The sequence below is a fragment of the Ranitomeya imitator genome, chromosome 5 (assembly GCF_032444005.1).
Source record: "Ranitomeya imitator isolate aRanImi1 chromosome 5, aRanImi1.pri, whole genome shotgun sequence".
Taxonomy (NCBI): Eukaryota; Metazoa; Chordata; class Amphibia; order Anura; family Dendrobatidae; genus Ranitomeya; species Ranitomeya imitator.
Window position 1 is genome coordinate 551,734,870 of NC_091286.1, and position 21,844 is coordinate 551,756,713.

Below are 21,844 nucleotides of genomic sequence, written 5' to 3' on the forward strand. Positions count from 1 at the left end.
GACTATGGTGCCCCGTCACGAACGCTATACCACAGGCTTACACGGTGACACAGACGAAGTTGCACACGAGATAGAAGAGGAGGTCATAGATGACCCAATTGTTGACTCTATTGGCAGCCATTAGGGGAACAGGGTGCAGGCGGCAGTAGCTCTGAAGCAGAGGAGGAGGAGCCGCAGCAGGCATCAACATCGCAACAGGTTCCATCAGCCGGGCCCGTATCTGGCCAAAAACGCGTGGCAAAACCAAAACCAGTTGTAGGACAGCGTGGCCATCCGGTTAAAGAAGCTCAGTCTGCAATGCCTGAAAAGGTATCCGATAGTAGAAAGAGTGCAGTCTGGCATTTTTTTAAACAACATCCAAATGATCAGCGCAAAGTCATCTGTCAAAAATGTTCAACTACCTTAAGCAGAGGTCAGAATCTTAAAAGTCTAAATACAAGTGGCATGCGTAGACATTTAACCACCATGCATTTGCAAGCCTGGACTAACTACCAAACGTCCCTTAAGGTTGTAGCACCCTCGGCCAATGAAGCTAGTCAGCAACGCTACATCCCTTCCCTCACTGTAAGCCCACCATTTCCCGCACCACCTGCAGTAAATGTGCAGGTTTCGTCGCCAGGCCAAAGCAGTCAGGGAATCACCAGTTTCGTAGTAGGAAAGACTGCATGTAGGGCACCAGCAAGAATACCATCTCCAACCCTCTCTCAGTCTGCCATGTCCACCGGCACCCCCGCAAGTTCCACGATCTGCAGCTCTCCAGTCCAGCTCACCCTACATGAGACTCTCGTTAGGAAAAGGAAGTACTCATCCTCACATCCGCGTACACAGGGTTTGAACACCCACATTGCTAGACTAATCTCATTAGAGATGATGCCCTACTGGTTAGTTGAAAGCGAAGCTTTCAAAGCCCTGATGGACTACGCTGTACCATGCTATGAGCTACCCAGTCGCAACTTCTTTTCGAGAAAAGCCATCCCAGCCCTCCACCAGCATGTAAAAGACCGCATCGTCCATGCACTCAGGCAATCTGTGAGTACAAAGGTGCACCTGACAACAGATGCATGGACCAGTAGGCATGGCCAGGGATGTTACGTGTCCATCATGGCACACTGGTTTAATGTGGTGGGTGCAGGGTCCACAGGTGACAGCAATATTGGGACAGTTCTGCCTAGCCCACGGTCTAGGAAACAGTTGGCTGTAGGCGTTCGCACCTCCTCCTCCTCCTCGTCCTCCTGCAGAAGTGAGAGCTTGTCCACAGACCGCAGTCGCACAACCACTCCATCCGCAGCTGCCACTGTTGCACACGAGGTGTCCCATTATGAGACAGCTAGTGGCAAGCGTCAGCAGGCTGTATTGGCAATTAAGTGTTTGGGCGACAACAGACACACCGCGGAAGTTCTGTCCGAGTTCTTGCAGAAAGAAACTCAGTCATGGCTGGGCACTGTACATCTTGAGGCAGGCAAGGTAGTGAGTGATAACGGAAGGAATTTTATGGCTGCCATAGCCCTTTCCCAACTGAAACACATTCCTTGCCTGGCTCACACCTTAAACCTGGTGGTGCAGTGCTTCCTGAAAAGTTATCCGGCATTACCCAACCTGCTCCTCAAAGTGCGCAGACTTTGCACGCATATCCGCCGTTCGCCCGTACACTCCAGCCGTATGCAGAACCATCAGCGGTCTTTGAACCTTCCCCAGCATCACCTAATCATCGACGTTGCAACAAGGTGGAACTCCACACTGCACATGCTTCAGAGACTGTGCGAACAGAGGCGTGCTGTTATGTATTTGTGGGAGGATACACATACACGGGCAGGCAGTTGGATGGCAGACATGGAGTTGTCAGGTGTTCAGTGGTCGAAGGTACAAGACCTGTGTCAAGTCCTTCAGTGTTTGGAGGAATGCACATGGCTGGTTAGTGCAGACAACGCCATAATAAGCATGAGCATCCCCCTAATGCGTCTGCTGATGCAAAGTTTGACGCACATAAAGGAGCAGGCGTCTGCAGCCGAGGAAGAGGATAGCCTTGATGACAGTCAGCCATTGTCTGGTCAGGGCAATCTACAGGACAAGGTAGCGGGCGAAGAGGAGGAGGACGAGGAGGATGATGGGGATAAGCATTTTTTGAATGAGGAAGCTTCTTCGGGGCCAATAGAAACTGGTGGCGTTGCAAGGCTGGGTTCAGGTTTTTTGAGGGAGACAAGTGACGTAGATTTGCCTGAAACTGCCCCTCAACCCAGCACAACCGCAGATTTGACAACTGGAACTTTGGCCCACATGGTGGATTATGCCTTACGTATCCTAAAAAGGGACCCACGCATTATTAAAATGATGACCGATGACGATTACTGGTTGGCCTGCCTCCTTGATCCTCGCTATAAAGGCAAATTGCAAAATATCATGCCACATGAGAACCTCGAACAAATATTAGCAACCAAACAAGCAACTCTTGTAGACCGTTTGATTCAGGCATTCCCAGCACACAGCGCCGGTGATGGTTCTCACACGAGCTGCAGGGGGCAACAGGGCAGAGGTGTTAGAGGTGCACAAATCAGAAGTGGCATTGGACAGAGGGGTTTTCTGACTAGGTTGTGGAGTGATTTCGCAATGACCGCAGACAGGACAGATACTGCAGCATCAATTCAAAGTGACAGGAGACCACATTTGTCCAGTATGGTTACTAACTATTTTTCATCCCTTATCGATGTTCTCCCTCAACCATCATTCTCATTTGATTACTGGGCATCCAAAATAGACACCTGGCCTGAATTGGCAGAATATGCATTGCAGGAGCTTGCTTGCCCAGCAGCTAGTGTGCTATCAGAAAGAGTATTCAGTGCTGCTGGTTCAATATTGACCGAAAAAAGGACTCGTCTGGCTACCCAAAATGTTGATGATCTAACCTTCTTTAAAATGAACCACTCATGGATTTCGAATTATTTTGCCCCACCTTTCCCGGCTGACACCTAGCTTTCCTATAAAAAGGTCTCGCTTGTGGACTGGTCTTACTGACTGTTCCAATCTCTTAATTTGCAGCAGCTTTTTGTCCAGCATACGACATGTTTACACCTCCCTAAATGAGCTATCTCCCCCCACGGGGCCGTGGTCTCGCCACTTGGCGCAAGCACCCGTGAGAGTGCTGTTTGTCTGAAGAGGTGGGTGTGCCCGCTTTTGGTCGATGGCACTGCCACTGGGTCCCTCATAGTACAATAAATTGTCTCTGGCGGTGGTGGCGCACCCAACGTCAGACACACCGTTGTAACATGAGGGGCCCTGGGCCTGTACCCACAGCTCCACCAGTGTTTAGTCTATGCGCTGACATCCTTCAATGCCTGGCACTGACAATATCAATTTGTTGACATGTATGATGCTAGTTAAGATAGTCAGGGTCAGTGTCCTATATTGACACCAGTAAATACTTAGTGCCAAATTACTATGTCTGAAACTCAGCAGAGGAGCCCACCCCTGTACCTAAGTATGCCACCCTTTTGTTTTTTGTTTTTTTTTGTTTTGTGAGACATTAACATCTATTTATTTTTTGGGAGTACTAACTGTGTCAGACACTCCTTCCAATCGTCCTTCGCTGACCACACCAATGCTGCCTGTGTACCCCTGCAAGATAATTCAAACTGCATTGAGCCTAATTTTTTATATTTTAGACCTACTAAGTCTGTCTGCGGTCCCTCCTTCCAATTGTCCTCCGCTGACCACACCAATGCTGCCTGTGTACCCCTGCAAGATAATTCAAACTGCATTGAGCCTAATTTTTTTATTTTAGGCCTACTAAGTCTGTCTGTGGTCCCTCCTTCCAATTGTCCTCCGCTGACCACACCAATGCTGCCTGTGTACCCCTGCAAGATAATTCAAACTGCTTTGAGCCTATTTTTTAAAATTTTAGGCCTACTAAGTCTGTCTGCGGTCCCTCCTTCCATTTATCCTCCGCTGAGCACACCAATGCCGACCGTGTACCCATGTAACTTTTTTTCATCCTGCAGTGAGCCTACTTTGTGGTTTAAGGCCTACTAGCAGTGTCTGTCTGCGCCACTTAATACAGCTGTCCTCCTCTAAAAAAAAAAAAAAAAAAAAGGCTGATTTTCAGCTTGTCAGAATTATGAAACTGCATTGGGGCCACAAGTTTCGTTGTGGTCTACAAACTGAGTCTTCCGCTCCAAGGTGTTCTCTCTGTTGCCTCTCCCTCGCTTCTATCTTGAAGCTCTTGTTAAGTAGTTGTTGAAACAACACTGCATTAGGCCTACAAGTTGGGTCTGGGTTGTAGAGACGGTGTCTGCTGCTCCAATGTGTTCTCCTGGTTGCCTTTCCTGAGCTTCAATCTTCAGGCTCTTGTTAAATAGCTTTTTAATCGAACAACTGCAGTGGGGCTACTAGTTTGGTTGGGGCCTACTAACGGTGTATGCCACTCCGTGCTGTTCTCCAGGTTTCCTGTCCTGAAATTCCATTTTCAGGCTCTCGTTAAGTAGTTGTTGAAACAACACTGCATTAGGCCTACAAGTTGGGTCTGGGTTCTAGAGACGGTGTCTGCCGCTCCAAGGTGTTCTCCAGGGTGCCTCTCCCTAGCTTCTATCTTCAAGCTCTTGTTAAGTAGTTGTTGAAACAACACTGCATTAGGCCTACAAGTTGGGTCTGGGTTCTACAAACGGTGTCTTCCGCTCCAAGGTGTTCTCCAGGTTGCCTTTCCCTAGCTTCTAACTTCAGGGTCTCGTTAAATTGTTTTTAATATAACACTGCATTTGGCCTACTTGTTTTGTTGGCCCTACTAAAGGTGTCTGCCGCTCCTTGATGTTCTTCTACACTGAACAAACCAGTGCCGCCTGTTTACTTCTGTTACCAATTTTGAACTACATTTAGCCTACTCACTGATTTGGGCCTACTCACTGTGTCAGCCTCTCATTACAGTTGTACTCCACTGAACAAGCAATGCCCCCTGGTTAGTCCTGTTACCAATTTTGAACTGCATTTAGCCCACTTTATTATTTGAGCCTATATCTGTGTTTCCTCTCCTTCCTGCCCATTGCCCAGCCAGTAATAGATGAGTCTGCTGGTACATTGACCCAGAACGCTACACTGAAAGTCAGGTTCCCCTTCCCGCATACCATACCACCTTACACGGGGACAAAGAGGAAGGTGCAGATGAAAGTGCAGATTCCTTCATCAGGTGGGGGGGGAATACTCGTTGGCCACGTCACTGGCACAGGGCCCCTCATAGTACGCAAAAGTGCCGCTGCCGGTGGGAGGCGCCCCCGCCGTGCAAACACACCGCCGTACTTTGAGGGGCCCTGTGCCAGTGCCAATGCCAACGAGTGCCCCCCCCCTGCTTGCTCAGGATCACAGCACTTGCAAAGTTTAAATACTTACCTCTCCCTGCTCCACTGCTGTGACGTGGTCCAGATTTCCTGGGTCCACTAAATACTTGATCCAGCCCTACCCCCCACAACTTTAGACCAAATGACCCCCAATTTCCAATGCCTTACTATTATTATAAGGTAAATTAAGATTGACAAGCTTCAGTAACAAGAATGGATGTTTTTGCCATTAAAATGGGCACTGTAGGTGTTTTCCTGGCCTCCACTCACTGCCGACTATGCTCCCCCATTGACTTGCATTGGGTTTCGTGTTTCGGTTGATCCCCGACTTTTTGCGATAATCGACCGATTTCACTCGACTCGACTTTTGAGATAGTCAGGTTTCGCGAAACCCGACTCTACCCTAAAAAACTAAAAGTCGCTCAACCCTAGTGGGGGCATCTGAAGGGTGGTCGGTGGCAAAGGTGTCATGTACTATGGCAGCCCCAGCCTTTGGTTTCAAATTACGAGGGCAGCAAGATTTGTCCAAGGTCTTTTTGGTTAAACAGGCGGTTAAAGGTTTTCGTAGGAGACAATGTTAGGGCTAGCGGAACGTACCAAATAATAAGACAGATAGAGTATGGTGCGTTCGCAGCCCGGGGTCCACCGTGCAGAGATGGAACCTGCTGCCAAGTAATGACGGACTATATGGTGGTACAAAGTGAATACACACACAGGTTAACCTCACCCTGTGTGAAGGAAGCGAACCCTGTTGCGTCACAGGGCCGCGGTACCGCACCAAGAGCGCAAGCAAGGAGTCTCAGAACTCAATCCCAAGACACAGGATTTGAGTACATAGACCTCATGCGCTCGACACCGCTACTGGGGTGTCAGAGTGACAGCAATAGAAGCACGAGAGTGCATGCAGTGCCGCAATGGCGAACGCCACTAACCACCCAGGCTTGGGTCAGGAAAGTGCACGGCGCCGCACTGGCGGTCACAGCAATAAGACGCTGTATTGTGTGTTTACGTGCTGATGGCTAAGTCGGGCGCTAGATAGCAATCCTTCATTCGCGACCAGTCAACAACAGTAGGAATGGGAATGATTTAGGAGCTTTCATCCATCGACATACATCCATCAACACACACACATTATCAAGTCTATACTAGCGCATGGCCGTGCGGTCATGCGCAGCTTATATAGTTGCAGCACGTTCAGGACCTTCCAATAAAGGACCAATGGGAAGCTGCTACCGAAGTTTTGCCCTTTCAGGACCTTCCTGGAGGACCAATGGGATGTGCTGCAGTACCTGAGCATGTGACCCTCGATATCCAATGGGAGATCTTGCCCTGGGCATGCTCAGAAAGAGAAGACTTAGCCCCAAAAGCATCTGCTCGCTGCTGCCCAACACTGACTTCAATGGCAGAAGCAGGAAAAGCAGAAGTAACTCTTTGTACAGAGTGAGACTGAGCAAGACGCTGGGACCGACGTCTCCGCTGAGCAGACTCCACTGCGGCTGGAGAAGAATGGGAGACCGCAGCGGAGATGGCTCGAGATACCCCTTGTGCAGAAGCAGGAACTCGACACCTAACATACCCCCCCCTCCTTGGAACTCGCTACGCTCGAAGGCAGCAATGAGCTGTGGGGCCCGAATGTTTTCAGCAGGCTCCCAGGACCTGTCCTCTGGGTCATAACCCTTCCAATCCACCAGATAGAACTTTTTGCCACGTACCACCTTGCACCCCAAAATAGCGTTCACCTCGTAATCATCCGTAGATGAACCCGATGTCCCGGCAGATGACTTGGAAAACCGGGACATGTATACGGGCTTCAAGAGGGACACATGAAAGGTGTCGGTGATACCCAAGTGTGGAGGAAGGGCCAGACGGTAGACCACAGGGTTAACCTGTTCAAGGATCTTGAAGGGACCCAAGTAGCGAGGTGCAAACTTTGTGGACTCAACACGCAGCCTGATGTTATGGGCGGAGAGCCACACTAAGTCGCCAGGAGCAAAGGTCGGAGCGGGGCGCCGATGAGCATCAGTGGAGGACCTCATTCTCTCCTTGGAGGCCCGAATGGCATCCTGAGTGCGGTCCCAAATGTCCCGTGCCTCCACAGCCCAGTCTGCCACCCTGGAGTCAGCGGAAGACACAGGCATGGGCACAGGGACACGCGGATGCTGGCCATAATTTAGGAGGAATGGAGTCTGACCGGTGGAGTCGGCTAAGGCGTTGTTAAGCGCAAACTCTGCCCACGATAGCAAGGATGCCCAGTCATCCTGCCTGGCAGAAACAAAATGTCGTAAATATGTGACCAAGGTCTGGTTGGCCCTCTCTACCAACCCATTCATCTCGGGATGATATGCCGAAGAGAGATTCAACTCAATACTGAGTAGACGACAAAGCTCTCTCCAGAATCGAGACGCAAACTGGGGACCCTGGTCACTAACAATTTTGTCTGGCATACCGTGTAGGCGAAAGATATGTTTGATGAACAAGACAGCCAAAGCCCGTGCAGAAGGTAGCCGTGGAAGAGGCACCAAGTGCACCATTTTGGAAAAATGGTCGGTGATCACCCAGATAATGGTGCAGTTACGAGACTTGGGTAAGCCCACCACAAAGTCCATCCCGACCATCTCCCAGGGCCTGTCCGCCACCGGCAGAGGGTAAAGCAAACCAGCTGGCCGTTGCCGAGAGGACTTGTTCTTGGCGCAAGGGACACACGCCCGAACATATTCTGCGACATCACGAGCCATATGCGGCCACCAGTATGTCCTCGCCAGTATCTCAGATGTCCTTTTGGAACCAAAATGTCCACCCACCCTGGACGAGTGTGCCCAAGAGAGAACCTCCGGTCGCAAACTGGATGGTACAAAAGTCTTGCTCGGAGGCACAGACTCTAGCGAAACCGGGGCCACAGTTTTCAAGCTCTCGGTGGGGACAATAAGCCGAGGCTCCTCTTACTCCTCCACAGATGACACAACGGAGCGAGAGAGAGCATCGGCCCGAATGTTTTTCTCCCCAGAAAGAAAATGGAGGGTGAAATGAAACCGGGAGAAGAATAAGGACCAGCTGGCCTGGCGAGAATTCAACCGCTGGGCTGTCTGCAGGTACACCAAATTTTTATGGTCTGTGAAGACTTGGAAGGGAAAACGAGCTCCCTCCAAGAGATGTCTCCACTCCGAGAAAGCCAACTTCATGGCTAGCAACTCCCTGTCCCCGATAGAATAATTCCTCTCTGCTGGTGAGAAGGTCTTAGAAAAGAAGAAGCAAGGATGCTTCCGACCTTGAGCATCCTTTTGGAAGAGGACTGCTCCAGCACCAACAGAAGAGGCATCCACCTCCATAATAAATGGCTTATCAACATCGGGGCGATGTAGGATGGGAGCGCTAGCGAAGTGTGACTTTATGGAGTTAAAGGCCTTGGAGACCTCCTCAGACCACAATTTGGGATTTGCCCCTTCTTGGTGAGGGCAACCAAGGGAGCTACCAAAGTTGAGAAGTGTGGAATGAACTGGCGATAATTAATGAACCCCATAAAGCGCTGCACCGCTTTAAGAGAATGGGGTTCCTGCCAGTCCATCACAGCCTGTAGTTTGGCAGGATCCATAGCCAATCCCTGGGCGGAGATGATATAGCCCAGGAAAGGTAAAGACTCCTGCTCGAACATACACTTCTCCAACTTGGCATAGAGGGAGTTTGCCCGTAGGAGGTCGAAGACTTTGCAAACATCTCTCCGGTGGGAGTCAATATCTGGAGAGTAGATGAGAATATCATCCAGATAGACTATGACCGAGGTGGAAAGCATATCCCGGAAGATGTCGTTCACAAAGTCTTGGAAAACGGCTGGGACATTACAGAGCCCGAAGGGCATCACCAGATATTCATAGTGCCCATCCCTGGTGTTAAAAGCCGTCTTCCATTCGTCCCCCTCACGGATGCGAATCAGGTTGTAAGCACCCCGCAGATCTAATTTAGTAAATACCCTTGCTCCCCGAAGCCTATCGAAGAGCTCAGATATCAAGGGCAAAGGATATTTATTCTTAACGGTGATGGCGTTAAGACCCCTGTAGTCTATGCATGGACGCAATTCCCCATTCTTCTTCTGCACGAAGAAGAACCCTGCCCCAGCAGGTGACACTGACTTCCTAATGACTCCTCTTGCCAGATTTTCCTGGATGTACTGTGACATTGCCTCCGTCTCTGGGAGAGATAATGGATAGACTCGACCCCGGGGAGGCTCAGCACCAGGCAAGAGATCAATAGGACAGTCATAGGGGCGATGGGGCGGAAGGGTCTCCGCCGCCTTTTTGGAGAACACATCAGCATAAGACCAATACTGCTTGGGGAGAGAGGATAGATCTGCGGGTACCTCTGTAGTAGCAACCTGAACGCACTCCCTCTGACACCTACCCCACAAGATTCGCCCCATCCCAGAATTCTGCCTGAGGACCACTCGATATGAGGAGAGTGGTACCGTAGCCAAGGTATTCCCAACAGGACCTCATCAATTCCCTCAGGAATGACGAGCAGAGATATAATCTCCTGATGAGATGGCGACATGGACAGAGTAAAAGGGATGGTCTGGTGTGTTATCTGTGAGGGCAGTGTCGACCCATTCACCACTCGTACCATTACTGGTTGAGCTAGCATAACCAGGGGTATTGCGTGACGTTGGGCGAAGGCAGAAGACATAAAATTGCCCTCCGCCCCAGAATCCACGCAGAGCTCTACCGAGTGGGAGAATGAGCCTATAATAATTGTCCCCATAAAGGACAATTTGGAGGCAAACATCACCGTGTCTAGTGTACCTCCACCTACTACCATTATACGCTGACGTTTCCTCGACCGCTGAGGACATCTGGTGGCTAGATGTCCTGACTGCTGGCAAACATGACAGACCTTGAGTGCACAAGCGGTCTGGGACTTAGATCCCGCTCGTGACACTTCCATGGCCTCATGTGACTCAGGAACCAGGACTGGAGATTCCAGAGGTTTGGCGAAGGTAGGAGCCAGCCGAAACCTCTACCTACACTGGGCTCGCTCTAACCTCTGCTCGTTAAAACGGAGGTCAATTCGAGTTGAGACAGTTATTATCTCCTCCAGTGTGGCAGAAATCTCCCTAGTGGCCAGAGCGTCCTTAACGTGATCAGCCAGGCGCCTCCAAAATATGGGGATAAGGGCTTTATCCGACCACTCCAGCTCAGAAGCTAAAGTGCGGGATTGGACGGCAAAATGACTGACCAAGGACTCACCCTGAGTTAATGCCAGCAGTTGGAGCGCAGTATCATGGGTGACTTGAGGTCCTAAAAAGACTTGTTTCAGAGTGCTCAGGAACAGTGGAGCACTCTGCACCACATGATCGCCACGCTCCCACAGCGGCGTAGCCCATTCCAATGCCCTGTACGACAAGGGAGACACTATAAATCCCACCTTAGCCCGCTCTGTGGGAAAACGTGCAGCCAGGAGCTCGAGGTGAATAGAGCACTGACTCACGAATCCCCTACAAAATTTGCTATCACCAGGAAATTTTTCTGGCAGCGGGAGGCGAGATAATGTCAGAACAGGGGTGGCAATGGACAAGGTTGCTGCAGCCACGCTAGCAGCCTGTACAGCAACTGCGGTAACATCCACAGCTGAGGTTGAGCTCTCGAGAGCCGCCAACCTACCCTCCAGCTGCTGGATATACCGCAAAGATTGCTGTTTGTCCTTCATTACTAGCCAGACCCTGGCGCTAGTATAATGTTAGGGCTAGCGGAACGCACCAAATAATAAGACAGATAGAGTATGGTGCGTTCGCAGCCCGGGGTCCACCGTGCAGAGATGGAACCTGCTGCCAAGTAATGACGGACTATATGGCGGTACAAAGTGAATACACACATGGGTTAACCTCACCCTGTGTGAAGGAAGCGAACCCTGTTGCGTCACAGGGCCGCGGTACCGCACCAAGAGCACAAGCAAGGAGTCTCAGAACTCAATCCCAAGACACAGGATTTGAGTACATAGACCTCATGCGCTCGACACCGCTACTGGGGTGTCAGAGTGACAGCAATAGAAGCACGAGAATGCATGCAGTGCCGCACTGGCGAACGCCACTAACCACCCAGGCTTGGGTCAGGAAAGCGCTGTTAAAGCGCACGGCGCTGCACTGGCGATCACAGCAATAACACGCTGTATTGTGTGTTTACGTGCTGATGGCTAAGTCGGGCGCTAGATAGCAATCCTTCATTCGTGACCAGTCAACAACACTAGGAATGGGAATGATTTAGAAGCTTTCGTCCATCGACATACATCCATCAACACACACACATTATAAAGTTTATACTAGCGCATGGCCGTGCGGTCATGCGCAGCTTATATAGTTGCAGCACGTTCAGGACCTTCCAATAAAGGACCAATGGGAAGCTGCTACCGAAGTTTTGCCCTTTCAGGACCTTCTTGGAGGACCAATGGGATGTGCTGCAGTACCTGAGCATGTGACCCTCGATATCCAATGGGAGATCTTGCCCTGGGCATGCTCAGAAAGAGAAGAGCAGGACTTAGCCCCAAAAGCATCTGCTCGCTGCTGCCCAACACTGACTTCAATGGCAGAAGCAGAAAAAGCAGAAGTAACTCTTTGTACAGAGTGAGACTGAGCAAGACTCTGGGACCGACGTCTCCGCTGAGCAGACTCCACTGTGGCTGGAGAAGAATGGGAGACCGCAGCGGAGATGGCTCGAGATTCCCCTTGTGCAGAAGCAGGAACTTGACACCTAACAGACGTAGTCAAGGGGATAATAGGCAGCCGGTTTCTTTTGCCTTGTTAGAACAATTGGGAAGGGTCTTGCCTTCGGTATGTACATCGGATTTTGAATGCTGTGTGTTCAGGTTGGTTTTTTCGTTTGCCTTTTTTGGGGCACTTAGGCTGGGGGAACTGGTGTCTCCCAGTAAAAGCGAGATGGAGGGTATTTTAGCGAAAGATGTGCTGTTGTCTTCCGATTGTGTGGAATTTTGGTTACGTAGGTCTAAAACCGTTCAGGAAGGTCGGAGTCAGAGGGTTGTATTGGGTAAGGTTGCCGGTTCGACAATGTGTCCGGTGAGTTGTTTGACTAGCTTTTGTAGGCTGCGGCCTAATCGGGCTTTGTTGTGTCATGCCGACGGTACGTTTTTGTCTAGATATCAATTTACGGTGGTCTTCAAGAAGGCGGTTCAATTGTTGGGGTTGGATAATTCGTGTTTTGCGCCTCACTCTTTTCGGATTGGGGCGGCAACAGAAGCCGCATTGGGCAGTTTGGGGGAAGATGTCATTCGGCGAATTGGTCGGTGGCAGTCCAATAGGTATCGCAGTTATGTTAGGCTACAACGTGTGACCGCAGAACGTTAATGCCTCCTGTCCTGTTGGTACATGCATGTTTTGTTTAGGATGTTCTGAGTTGTTGTCTTTTCTTGTTTCAGGGTCTCCGCCGGAATTGGTGTGGATCTTCGGTTATTCGTTCATTCATTGGGGAGCTTTGTGTGCTGACATGCGGAAGGAGGGTAGACAACTTGGTTTTGAACGAACATTGGCTGTGGTACGGTGGCTCGGTTTTAGGGGAATGCTATGGAGCAGGGTTTTGCAGGAGGTGCACAACAGCGTGAGCTTGGATAGGGCTCCGGATATTTTGGTTTTGCACGCCGGGGGTAACGATTTAGGGGTGCGGCCTTTCCGAGAATTGGTTAGGGATATCAAGCAGGATTTGTTACGTTTGTGGGTTTTGTATCCCGGCCTAAGCGTTGTTTGGTCGGAAATTGTGCCACGTACACATTGGCGGAACATGCGGTCTTGTGTCAAAATCAACAAGGCCAGGGTGAAGGTGAACAGGGCGGTGTCGTCTTTTGTGTCCCGGAATGGGGGTGTAGCCGTTTGGCATTTTGAATTAGAAAAGGGTGAAGGTGGTTATTGGTTGGCGGACGGCGTGCATTTGAATGCGGTGGGCAGTGATCTTTGGGCTTTGGGCATACAAGAGGGTGTTGAAAGGGCCATAGCTTTTCGGTTTGATGGGGTCTCGGGCCTTTGAGGTGTTCATCAGCCCTCGTTGTGGCGGCTGGGGGGAGTCCTTGGAGTTGGTGGAAATTGGTTTGGGGGATCCATTGGCATATGGGTCCCCTGTTTTTTTGGAGTTCAACAGGTTTCGGATTTGGTGAATTGTGGAGGGGACTTTCGGCTGGGGTGGCCGAATCCCCGAAAAGTTTATCGTGAACAGTTAAACCTTTGAGTTTATTGGTGCTCCCGAGCCAGGGTGGTAACGGCTGGGAGTAATTCGGTGTTTACTGTTATGTTCACAGTTATGTTTTGGGGTATTCGCTAGATTCTTTGTAGCTTCAAGGACTCCTCCTAGTATAAGAGTTAATATATACATTGTGTGTAATTATTTATTTGATGTGTTAAAATAAAAAGGCTGCTGTGGCCAAGTTATTCCAAAAGAAATTATTGCCATGTGTCCTTTGTGTGAGTGGGAGTATGGGTCTTGTGCAATGGTTGGGTAAAGGGGGAGGTTATAAGGGTGGGTTTTGGGTAAAAGGGGGTCACCCGGTATACCCAAGGACTAGACAATGCCAGTGTCAAGAAATGGCCAGAGCAAGGTCATCCCCCCCCTACCCAAGGCCTGGGCAGAGGCCAACATGACAATTTTTGGGAGGTGGGTATTTAGGGCAATTAAGGGGAGTGTTAGTGGGGCTGGGGGTATTATAGGGCTAGTTGGGGGGGGGCCTGTCAGTTCCCGCTATCTGAACATGTGTTCTTAGTGTGAGTGGGAGTATGGGTCTTGTGCAATGGTTGGGTAAAGGTGGCGGTTATAGGGGTGGGTTTTGGGTAAAAGGGGGTCACCCGGTATACCCAAGGACTCGGCAATGCCAGTGTGATGCCCTGCTCTAGTAACAGGCCTAATGGTTTCTAACTTCTATTTAAGAATTATGGAAGTCATTGTATTCTTCAGGCCTTCAATACGGCAACAATCTTTTGTATTTTGTAAACCTATTTCAGGGTTTAAGAGGCTAAATACTATTAACTTCATAGCTTTCTTCTGACTCTAACATGCACTGTCAACCATATCTCCTTACATACGTCCACTGACAAAGGGGTAACAATGTTTTCAACTTTTATATTTCATGCTCCATATCTCACCAACCACTTCGGACGTGAGACTGCCATCATTTTATAGACAATTATCTTGGCTATCTCCTACATAAGTTTGACTCACAACTATTTAGCATATGATTTGTTATGCAATTTCTTGACATGTCACTGCATGTTGATTTGCTCCTGATCGTGGAAAAATATTTTTCTCCATTTATACCACTAAATACAACTTGCTCTCACGTTCATTAATAGCTCAGTGTGTTACTAGGCTGATTGCCAAGCAAAAGGTCACTTATTTGAATCAAGGAGTATCCATGAAGATTTCCCAAAAAAAGAGAAACAGCATCATCCAGCTCATTTATAGCGATCTCTCGGCCAAGAAAATTGCCAAACTGCATGATGGGAGTGCCATGATAGAAGAATACAAAATGAATTCCGTCCATCCATTGAAAAGCCTAGAGGTGGACGTCAAGGCAAAGTATCGGAGTCAACAAGTCGGCTCAATACAAGGTCTATTGGTTCTGGTGCGACAAATATGGCACAACGCATGTAACACAAGCCTGGAATGGTGGTCCAAAAAATGTAAAAAAAAGTCTTGACTTCAATATCGTCATAAAAAGTGTTGGCTCGAGTTTTCAAAAAAGTAGGAAAAGTTAAAAGTAGAAGGTTGGAAATGAGTGATTTGAAGGGATGAGTCATAAATCAATAAACAAGATTCTGATGGGTGAATATGGGTCTAGAAAAAGCAAGGGAAAAGGAGCTAACAGATTGAGATATATCGTCGTAAATAGTGTTGGCTTGAGTTTTCAAAAAAGTTGGAAAAGGTAACAGTAGAAGATTGGAAATGAGTGATTTTGAGCGATGAGTCAAAAGTCAATAAACAAGGTTCTGATGGTTGTAAACGGGTCTAGAAGAAACAAGGGAAAAGGAGCTAATGGATCGAGAAATTGAAGGAGACGTCAAGTTTGATGAAGAAGCCGAATAATATGGAGTTGTATCACAGCCAAAGGCATTGGATTCTTGACCAGGATTGATGGCGATCTCAATGCTGAGCTACATGTGAGTAGCCTACAAGTACACTCGAGTACTATGGGTACGAAAAGGATGACATAGTGTTCCAGCAGGACAATGATCAGAAACATACGTCGCGATAGGCAAAGAAATGGTTCAATGACAATTAAGTAAAGGTGCTGGATTGGCCCTCACAATCCCCAGACCTCAACCCAATCGAACACTTAAGGGTAGAGTTGGAGAAAAAGCTGTACACATACTCAAGTGAGTCGACCAGTATGAACCAACTTTGGGAATGTGTAGAAGAGACCTGGGATTAGATTTTGGTTAAGACATGCTTAAGTCTGATCCAGAGTATGCCCAGAAGGATTCAGGCAGCGTTGAAAGCCAAAGGTGGATGTTCAAAATACTAACAAAATAATAAAAATTAACATTTAGATTATTAGGAGCAAAACATTAACACTGCAGTGACATGCCAAGAATCTGCATAACTAATTATAGCATAAAACAGTTGTGAGTCAAATGTATGCTACAGCCAAAATGATTGTCTATAAAATGATGACAGTCTCATGTTCAAAGCAGTAGTGGATGGTGAGATATGGAGCTTGAAAATTAAAAGTTCAAAACATTATTACCTTTTTGCTCATCAGTGTAGGTGTGTGCTTTTTCAAATGTTTTCCAATCAATTGAATTTAGCAGGGGTGGGTGCCACTAGAGTTGCAGAGACATCTGAAGGATGATCAATGGAAAAAGGATGCAGCACAACTTTAATAGGAACCTGTCAGCCAATTGATGCTGCCCAATCCACGGGGAGCATTAATCAGAGCATGTAATGTGAGTGATTGCAGCCAGATATGTCTTTCTTTGAAAACAGAAATTGGTGCCACCCTCGGCAAGCTTCTCCCCTCACCTCGATAGTTGATTGACAGGTCTCTATGGAAAAGTCACATGGAAGAACTTGTCAATCAACTCTAGTGGTGCAAGGGGAAAGATGACCAAGGCTGCACTAGAAAGTTTTCCATCTATAGTCCCTGGCCAGCTTTTGTATTGCATTTTTGGGGTATTTTTTCATTTTCTATGCATATTTTTTATGCAAATTGTATACAATGCACAGCTGAATGGATTGTATAATCTAACTACTATAAATCATGTCTTATGTCCAATTTTACAATGTCATTACTCTATTCCCTGTTTGTTTCTCTGCTCATAAAGTTAAGAGCACCACTATAATAGCACAGTGGTCCATGTCATAATTCGGGCTCTACAGCCTGTATGTGCTGTTTTTTGAGTTCCTAACCCCCTGTTACACAGACACATATTTTCATAATCCATTTATTCCTATGCTTTCAAAGAATACATTCTATGATTGATATTTTACTTTTCATGTTCATTTAAGGTGTGGAATACAGGTGATAATTTATTAAGTGTCAGTTTAGATCTACAACTAACACTTGTCCCGTGACTCTGTGCCCGGTTTGGTGGGTTTACTCAAAAGAATACAGCATAAGGGTAAGTTCACACAGGACTTTTTTGCTGCATTTTTTAATGCTAATTTTCAGCTGCTTTTTACAGTACCAGCAAAGCCTATGAGATTTCAGAAATCTCATGCACACACATTGGTTTTTTGTTTGATCTGTGTTTTGTGCTTTGCTGCGTTTTTTTGACATAGAGCATATCACTTCTATCAGCGTTTTTGCTGTGTTTTTTCACCCATTGACTTGAATGGGTGTTGAAAAAAAACGCAGCAAAAATGCAGGTATCATTATTTGCTGCGTTTTTCCATTAGCCTGGAAAAAGAGAAAAAAAAATGCACCAAAAATACGCACCAAAAAAATGCACCAAATACGCAACAAAAAATGCACCAAAAAACGCACCTATAAGCAACTGAAAATTAGCATAAAAAACACAGCAAAAATACGAAGCAAAAAAGTCCTGTGTGAACTTACCCTAAGAGAACAACCAACCATTCCTGAACAGTCACACCAGGTTTCTGTCCTGATGAAGCGGTCCTATGCGGCCTCGAAACGCATTGACCCTGTAAACCTGTTTTTATGAATAAATTTAATCCGTTGGAAACCATTATGAATTCATCAGCAGCAGCTCAGAAGTGACATCTACCTACCCGATACTTTTGTATTGTTTGGTCCTTTTAGTAACCGATGTCCTTGTAGCAGCTGATACAGTGGAGAAAAAAGTATTTTGACAGCCACCAATTGTGCAAGTTCTCCCACTTAAAAAGAGGAGAGAGGCCTGTAATTGACATCATAGGTAGACCACAACTATGAGAGTCAAAATTGAGAAAACAAATCCAGAAAATCACCTTGTCTGATTTGGCAAGATTTTTTTTGCAAATTATGGTGGAAAATAAGTATTTGGTCATTTAAAAACATGCAAGATTTCTGGCTCTCACACACCTGTAATTTCTTCTTTAAGGCTGGTTTTAGACTTGTGCTCCTGTGCGCTGCGGATGGCAGCGTACAAGGCTTGTAGCACTATCCCACTATACCCAGTTCGATCTGAATGATATTGCAGAAAGGAGTGCCTCTCTCTTTTTTGACTTTTGAACAATCATTCAGGAATGCATCCCCCGATAGTCAGGGAGTGTGTCAGGGAGTGGGGCGCTCCTGAAGATAGCATCATGAGAACAACCCTTTTATACATTTATTACTTTCTAATTACAAATTATTGTATGCGCATTCATTAAAAAATATCCATTTTAAAATAAGACTGTAACATAAAATGGAGAAGAGGTCAAGTGATCTGAAAACTTTCTGTACTTTTTTTCTGGACTACTACATGTGTTTCTGATTACGGTATCTGTTCTATTTAGTGTCTAGAAGGGTAAGACTTAAACCTGATTACCTACTGTACGTTAATCATCGACTGTATAAATAGACTGTCCTGCTTATCATAATTGTTAGCGTTCTATCATCTATTATGGACAATGTTCCAATTCTTTCATGCACGTTTTCCTTCTATATTCCCACGATGGGACGTACATAATCTTGTTATGAATGCTAAACTTGTTCTACTCTTCAATTCATAATCCACAACAGCAGATCTCGCATGATCAGCAAACTTGGCTTACGCTCTTCTTTTTAAAGGAATGAATCAAATGCACTTTTAAACTTGACTTTCTTATAATTTGTGTCTTACATATACTATAATTAAAGACCATTGGAGAAGCAGATAATGCCAAATTAGTCGAAAGACATGTGCCAGTAGTACAATTTCAACTGTCCAATTACTTGACATTTCAGCAAATCCTCCTACCAGAAGCAGAAGGCAAGTAGTGAATGGTATGAAAAAAGTAAATGTCTCCCAAACCAGCCAGTTTAGTAATAGTAATTCCTTTTTTACCTCCTCATTGAATGACAACCTGACGATGTACTCCACGAAACCTGGCCGCTGTGAACTGAGGTGACCTCAGTAAGGTTACCTCAGTTCACAGCAGCCGGTTCTCACGAGGGTTCTGCGAGTGCCGGACAGACGACGAGTGGTGACGAGCAGTCGGGTCTCACGGAGAACAGAGTCAGACCAGGCAGTGAATGCTGTCCATACTCTGGACAAAGAAGACAGTGATCTTTGTGGGACCTACATTTGGATTGAAACGGATCTCTGTGGATTTTTTTTTTGTAAATAATGGGTAAGAGAGGGAACTTTTCTGTGTTTCTTTTTTTTGACTACCGGGTTAGTAATGGGAGTGTCCACTGTAGTAACCACTGGGCTTGATGTCAGCGGACATTTCACAGCTGACATCAACCCAAAAATCATTACCCCAATTGCCACCGCACAAGGGCAATTGTGAAGAGCCAAGGCTAAGCGCCCAAATTGACACATCTAATGGATGCACAATTTCTGGGGCTGGTCTTTTTAAGCTTGGAAGGGGAAAATATCCATAACCCTTCCCAGCCTAATAATATAAACCTGCAGATCTCTGTTTAGCCTTTGATAGTTATTAAAAATAGGGAAGATCCAACATAATTTTTTCTAGGTGCCCGCATTTTTAATAACCAGCCAAGGAAAAGCAGACAGCTGCAGTCTGATATTAACAGGTTGGGCAAGTGCATGGGTATTGGACCTTTTACAGCATAAGACCTGCTCACAGCTGTCTGCTTTCCCTTGGTTGTTTATAAAAATAGGGGGGACTGAATGTCATTTTTTTAAATTGTATATTTATTTCACAACGTCAGGCCGGGTCACATACTGCACCATCCATTCAGAGCCATTACTTGACATGGCTGTGATGGGTGGCTGTGAAGCGTCTGCAGCCTTTAAACAAGCTTTATTAGTCTGCTGATCCTGAACAGTAACACAGATGTACAGTAAAAAGTCCATGTTCGGGGATCGTTACCGGAAACTAGGTCACGAGTACAAACCCCGAAACTTACAGCTTGAGTTCGCTCATCCCTAGTTACGACCTCTCCAATTACACCATTAGAATGAGCTCACTGACATATTCCCAGTTAACTCATTCAACAGGCAGCAATAGACACTGCAGTTCAGTGGCTCTAGCAAGCAAATGGTGCAATTTTTTCTTAATGAAACTCAATTGTGTAAATTATTTTTAGCCTGAAAAACATGAATTTAAGTTAAGAATACAAATTGTACCTAATATGATCCCTACCGGATTATGTATGCTCACAGATAGAAAAATCACTGAGAATATTTTAAAAATAAGGCTCCATCTATTAAATCTGCTATAAACAAATTCGTTAACCCCTTCATGACCCAGTCTATTTTGACCTTAATGACCTGGCCGTTTTTTGCAATTCTGACCAGTGTCCCTTTATGAGATAATAACTCAGGAACGCTTCAACGGATCCTACCGGTTCTGAGAATGTTTTTTCGTGACATATTGGGCTTTATGTTAGTGGTAAATTTAGGTCGATAATTTTTGTGTTTATTTGTGAAAAAAATGGAAATTTGGCAAAAGTTTGAAAATTGTGCAATTTTCAAAATTTGAATTTTTATTCTGTTAAACCAGAGAGTTATGTGACACAAAATAGTTAATAAATAACATTATCCACATGTGTACTTTACATCAGCACAAATTTGGAAACAAAATTTTTTTTTGCTAGGAAGTTATAAGGGTTAAAATTTGACCAGCGATTTCTCATTTTTTCAACGAAATTTACAAAACCATTTTTTTTAGGCACCACCTCACATTTGAAGTCAGTTTGAGGGGTCTATATGGCTGAAAATACCTAAAAGTCACACCATTCTAAAAACTGCACCCCTCAAGGTGCTGAGAACCACATTCAAAAAGTTTATTAACCCTTCAGGTGCTTTACAGCAGCAGAAGCAACATGGAAGGAAAAAATGAACATTTACATAGTAACATAGTAACATAGTAACATAGTTAGTAAGGCCGAAAAAAGACATTTGTCCATCCAGTTCAGCCTATATTCCATCATAATAAATCCCCAGATCTACGTCCTTCTACAGAACCTAATAATTGTATGATACAATATTGTTCTGCTCCAGGAAGACATCCAGGCCTCTCTTGAACCCCTCGACTGAGTTCGCCATCACCACCTCCTCAGGCAAGCAATTCCAGATTCTCACTGCCCTAACAGTAAAGAATCCTCTTCTATGTTGGTGGAAAAACCTTCTCTCCTCCAGACGCAAAGAATGCCCCCTTGTGCCCGTCACCTTCCTTGGTATAAACAGATCCTCAGCGAGATATTTGTATTGTCCCCTTATATACTTATACATGGTTATTAGATCGCCCCTCAGTCGTCTTTTTTCTAGACTAAATAATCCTAATTTCGCTAATCTATCTGGGTATTGTAGTTCTCCCATCCCCTTTATTAATTTTGTTGCCCTCCTTTGTACTCTCTCTAGTTCCATTATATCCTTCCTGAGCACCGGTGCCCAAAACTGGACACAGTACTCCATGTGCGGTCTAACTAGGGATTTGTACAGAGGCAGTATAATGCTCTCATCATGTGTATCCAGACCTCTTTTAATGCACCCCATGATCCTGTTTGCCTTGGCAGCTGCTGCCTGGCACTGGCTGCTCCAGGTAAGTTTATCATTAACTAGGATCCCCAAGTCCTTCTCCCTGTCAGATTTACCCAGTGGTTTCCCGTTCAGTGTGTAATGGTGATATTGATTCCCTCTTCCCATGTGTATAACCTTACATTTATCATTGTTAAACCTCATCTGCCACCTTTCAGCCCAAGTTTCCAACTTATCCAGATCCATCTGTAGCAGAATACTATCTTCTCTTGTATTAACTGCTTTACATAGTTTTGTATCATCTGCAAATATCGATATTTTACTGTGTAAACCTTCTACCAGATCATTAATGAATATGTTGAAGAGAACAGGTCCCAATACTGACCCCTGCGGTACCCCACTGGTCACAGCGACCCAGTTAGAGACTATACCATTTATAACCACCCTCTGCTTTCTATCACTAAGCCAGTTACTA